Source organism: Corvus kubaryi, unplaced genomic scaffold (assembly GCF_017639235.1).
Source record: "Corvus kubaryi isolate FWS band 111438036 unplaced genomic scaffold, C.kubaryi_AGA036_p1.0 66, whole genome shotgun sequence".
Taxonomy (NCBI): domain Eukaryota; kingdom Metazoa; phylum Chordata; class Aves; order Passeriformes; family Corvidae; genus Corvus; species Corvus kubaryi.
This window is the reverse complement of record NW_024582054.1, coordinates 21,737,684-21,743,683: the sequence shown is the minus strand read 5'-3', so window position 1 is coordinate 21,743,683 and position 6,000 is coordinate 21,737,684.

Sequence of the window (6,000 nt, the reverse complement as noted above, 5' to 3'; positions counted from 1 at the left end):
AGGAAGCACTGTTTTCCAAGCTGTCCAGGTACACATCGATCTCCACCTGAGTCCTATAGGTCTGGAGTTATCACTGGAGTTATCAGTGAGAATCATGCAGTCTTGTGTTCCTTTGTGTTAGGAGGCATATGACATACTTCTGCTGTTACCATAATGCCAACAGGCAAGTTAGGGACATTTGCTACATCAGATGGTATCTTTGGGCCTCATGTTGTTTGTGCCTTACATTGCTTTAACTCCTTTGAAGTCGGCATTGGCACATATTTTAGCCATTTGTTTCTGTTGTGGGCTTTATCTTGCGGCTTGACCTCTTTTCATGCTCCTTGGGCTGTGCCTTCTCCCATGACAAGGGTGTGGGCAGGCCTGTTAACTTCTGCCATAAACACATTCCTTCAGGGTGGTACTGAGGATGAAGCAAGAGGTTAATAGGAACTTCTTCAAATAGTTACAGAGTTTTGTATGGAGGGATGTACACTGTGCTCTTGTATCCTATCCTGCCTTACTGGCCCTACGTGCCTCACTTAAGTAAATCTCTCTCCAGTCATTGATGTGGGTGTGTCTGTCACTCCGGCACTGGGAGGCAGATAGAGCCAAGCCTTATATGTAGGGATTGCCTGTCTAACTGTAGACTAATTTGGCTCTGTGCTGGTTGCTTTATGCCCTTGTATTGACACAGAGTAGATGACTGTAGCTTTGTTGAGGTCACAGAAGGTGTTGTCCTCTTTGGCCTTCCATACTAAGGATCTCTGTGTAGTTCAAAGTGGTTATTTTGCACTGCATTGTTGCATAATGATTTTTCCTGAATGACCAGACATCTGTTTGCTTTTCAAGTCACAAAATGAGAGCGTTCTTGGAGCATAAAAAGCTAATCTTCATGAAAAAATTCAAGGTAGCAGGTGAAGGTACTGATGTAGTTAGTCAGCCAGTTTAAGACTGTGTGGGCTGGAAGATTCAGGTATTCAAATAAATACTCTTTTACTTTTCTGCTAATCCCTCTCTGCTCCCTCTTACTTTTTTCCCCTGACTTCCTCTTCCTTTGAGCTACTAATTGATGTAATACTCTACAGGGTATATCTTTGATCTGAGACATCTTAAGTAAGAAGAGTAGCTAAAGCAAAGTAAGGCATCGCTCCAAAACCATGTGGAGAGGTTTCTTTCTATGATTCTACTCTATTTTCTACATAAAAATATCCTTTAAAATTTAAGATGATTCCTGCAACACTTACTGAGATGAGGTAATTGCTATTTCAAGGGTAAAAGGTATCTAAAGAATCATGCTGTCAAAAGCCTGGCCACTGGATTTTGATCTTTAAATCTGGTCTGTTTTTATAAATAAATATCAACTAAATGTAACTTGAACTGTGTGTATCAGCAAAACATGGCTGCAGGTAAGTTCAGTGCAAAGTGAGTTTAGTCCACAGATGCATGAACATCTATGCTGATAAACATACTAATTTTGTGCATGGCAATATTAATTTGGTAATCTTTCACTTACAAATACAACTATGTTTGGAAAACAAAGCCTTTTTTAGAACTGTGAGATTTAGTATAAAAACATAGCTCTCAAATCCCAAGCAAATAAAAAGTACTCTCTCATTTATTTGTGCTGACTCATTTATATGATAAATATATGTATAAATCATAAGAAAAATAAAATATAGCCTGTCTAGTTAACAGAGTTCCAGTATCATAAACTTGGTTTATACAGAGGGTAGTGCTTGGTTGTTCAGGGTATACTTTGTTTCATTTTTTGGGGGGGAGAGCATCATGGGCCTCATATGTTCTCTTTCGTGCTAGGGACTTCTGAGTCCACAACTGTTTTGTAATCTAACAACTATTTTTGAAAATCAGAATGTGGCTTTCTAGTAGAAGATATTAAAATAGGTTTTCAATTTTACAAGAATGGAAGGGAATATACTGATATAAGTTAGTTATAAGTAGCTGCCTGCCTAGAGCTAAATTTTCACTTATAGCTTCTAACTTTTCACTTATTAGCAAGTGATGTGTCTTGCACTTTCTATAAACATTTCATTTTGTCATTCATCAGGCATAGTTTCCTTGTTTTCTTTGAACAGGAAAAGAACATCCATCTCCAGGCAACCCAAAGGATACCTTCATGGACAAATTACCACAAAGCAAGTGAGGGTGTGGATTTACAGCATGTTACTTACTCCACCCAATGGCTTCTCTTTATGGTGTATGTAAGGTCTTTGCCACCCATCTGTTGAGGTGCAAACTGCATTATCCTCAGTGGGGCTGGAATCACATGGGCATCCAAGAGAAGTTGCTGCTATGTACTGTAATTTCACAATCAGTGTTATCTCTTAGCAACTTGTTTGTGTGGTACACTCTTGCCATAGGTTGCAACAAAGAGAAAGGGAGCTTAGAAGGGTATTACTGGCAACCCAGAACTCAGTATCGTCTTAGTAAGAGGCAAAGTCTATTTGCATTTGCGTGTAGTGTAGCATATTTGTTATTGTGAAACTCCCTCGTGGGGTGAAATGTCCACAAGAATTTTAGGAAGAGATTTTAGACAAATAGTATTTTATGTTCACATTTTACTAAAATATTTTTCTACATGTTTTAGAGACATTGAGTTATTCAGTTATTGCAAGAAGACAAGGAATGCAGTTATTATTATACTTCATGAATTAATGAGAGATTTGGAGAAACTTCATCTAAAACAGAGGTTGATTTTTTTATCTCCTTCTTCAAAGTTCTGCATTAGATTTTAAGAAAGAAAATAACAGGACTATGAATGGTTTTAAGTTCTTTTGTAGAGATATAAAATGGACTGTGTGAATTAGCTAACATATTTAACTCTATTTTTCAAAAGACCCTTGTTTTCTCTATTTCTCCCCTCCTTCTTTTACTTTATTTTTCTGTTGTTCACTCTAACTTGTTGCCACTCAGCTTTTCAGTGGTTTCACTTTGTTTCCCCTTAGCATATATTTATTACACTTGCCCAATATTATTTGGTTTGTGAAACAGGACAGCAGAAATTATATAATATAGTAAAAGAAATCCAATCAAACCCATTGTTAGTGCTGAAATATCTGTAACTATGGCTTAATCCTTAAACCCTATCATCTGTGGGTACCTAATTACTGAACTGTACTTGTAACTTCAGATTTCCTTTCTCTTTTATTTTTTTCTCCTTTACTTCTGAAAAATAGAAAGAAAAATCTCAATTAAAATATTTTCATGTTTGTGAATCCATTTTTTGAAAGCATTAGAACTGTAGTTTTCAGGGAATGGGGTATTGAAAATGTTTATGCATATAAAAATAGCAGTTCTTTGCTTCTAATGGCTCAAATTGGTTACAAGCCTGCATATATGCTGATGAAAACTTAAATTTCTTTGTATGCTAAATACCTTTGAAAATCTGACATTTAAAACTTCATTCACATTTGAAAATGGGACATAGGCTCTGAAAACATTATTACATTCTTGCATTATACCTTACCACCAACATTTATCATGTTGAGCCAAACTGCAGAGACTGCTGACAATGGCTGCTCTATCTGGAGAATGTGTTTTTTGGCAAGCTCAGGTTTTCTTTTTAAAAAGCGCAAAAAATGGAAGGGTATTTTTAGAGGAAGTATGAAGGGAATCCATTTAAGCTTCCAAAACCATTGGATAAGTACCTTAAAACTGGCAGAGGACAAGAACAAAATGTGTCTTTTAGTATTTGGAGTTATTTAGAAATACATATTAATAATGACATGATGTGAAGAATAGCACAGCCATACCTTTTTATATGTAATATACAGCCCATTTCCTCAAGGAGCCTGTAAAAACTAATACAGTAATCTTGGAACTGATCTCACCACAAAAACAGGATCTGCCGTCTGCTTTTTTTCTGTGTTGCACTGTTTGCACTGGAGTATGGGATCTGCTTCATTGGAATCTGTCATATTTATATTTGTATGAGTGACCACTGTTATCCTGCAATAAATGAAAGGTAACCTGCACCAAAATGAAAGAAAAGGAGACTAGTGCATTTTTACTGCAGGACTTGAGCATGTATACTTATCAGAGCTTATCGGAGAGTAGCTGGTGCCTACAAACTTCCTGCCTTGCTTATCTTGCAGTAACCTGTTCTAAATCCCATAGGCTCCGGAAACTATTGCAATGGGCAAAACTGTAAATAAAACTTGTGTTACATGATGGAAACTCCTGAGACTGCAACTTGATTCCCTTGAAAAGGCTCGAGAACAGTAACAATAGGTGTTTTCACTGCTGACTTCAACGAACTTGCCTTTGATTTTGTCCTTCAGCAGCAAAAGTAGAGGTGATGCAGCCTTGCAGGCTTTCAGGCTGTGAACAGCTGAGGCAAATTGTAAAATCTCAACATCATTTTGGTATCCTGCAAAGCGTTTGGGATCCCGCAGTTTGCCCTGCAGACAGCCAGGCAGCCAGGGGGAGTGCAGGAGGAGCTGCGGCAGGGACCCAGTCCAGAGCCTGCTGAAATCTGGGATGAGGGAGGGCACTTACTGTCAGCAGGTTGCTTGAATGAGAACGTCTCCAGGAAGAAGCAGCCACCACCAGATGAGTCCAAAATGCAATTTTCTTTATTTCTTTTTCTGTTCTGCATTTGCCAAAGCTCCTCCTGCTTTAGTAGCTGTTGAAGTGTCTCTTCACTTAACAGCTCTTGAGCAACTGTTGCATTTTTCCTTTCCTTTCAATGGGCCACAGCCCATTATTAAGCAACTTTTAAAATACATTTATACATAGATCTAAAATATATACATTCTTCAATGACTGGCTTATACACTGATTGAAGGGGAAGAAGGGGCACGTGTCTGTGGGAGGTTTCAGTCTCACTGTGGCCTGAGGAAAACAAATTTACTAGATTTTCTTACTGTTCTCTTTCTCTAGAAGGTATGTCTCTCCCCTTCTGATATTTCAGAATTTTCCTAGCCCTTTCACCTTTCTGGTAATTCCACATATTCCCATGTGCTCAGGAACACACTTGGCACGTAGGGGAGGTGACAGAGGAAAGTGCCCAGCAAGAAAAAGTGGTGCCTATGCATAGATCTGAAATACTGTTTGTGGAGCAATGGATATGTCCAGAGTAAGGATACTGAGTCCTCCTCCCAGCAGTGTGGTGGGAAGCACAGCAGCCATGCTGTGCTGCTGATCATGTCTCTACTGAGCATCCTAAGTCACTCACTCAGCTTTCCCATGCCCAGTGTCAATGCAGTTATAATCTCTCTGCTTCCAAACAGGTTTAAAGGCATATTTAATCTATGAAGATATTCACAGATAACTGTAAAAAAAAAAGCATTTTTAAAATAATTGAGCTGAATCATTTGGGACATACATCATCTAGTGTTTGTTACATGGCAATTATGATGAAGGTAATTCCCTTTTCATTTAGTACCACAGTTATAACTCACATTACTTGTTTGGTGTTACCCCACATTTTCTGTGTCCACTGAGTTGGACTATTATAAGTACAATTTTCATCATTAGACCTATTCTTCCCCCCTCAGACATATTAGCCATGCTGCAAACAGATCCAGTCACCCAGAAAGAGTTTACTAGTTACCTGACTAGCCAAGTTCAGTGCACCTTTGAGGTCCTTTGTCTTCTGGACATGTAGCTCCCTCTTCCAATATCATTACTATTTATTCCTATTGTTTATTGTCCTAGAGCTCATTTTCTTTGCTACTGTCAACATTGCCTAACAGAAACATTTTTAGGCAGAGCAGCAAATCCTATATAGTTTTTCTTTTTCTTTCAGAATTTGGGGTTGTTGTTTAAACCTCAGCATATATGTGTGTCCTTCAATTATGATCTCCGTGTACCACTGAACATGTGCTCATTATGATCATTAATTTCTAAGTGTGATTTTCATCATGATCTTGAAGTGAGGGATGCACTCAACATCCCAAATAAACAATTTTATTTCTTTAGAGGACTAATGTTTCCTTGGCTACAGCTTAAAGACATTAAAAGTATTCAGATTGTTTGTTTTCTGCTAAATTAAATATC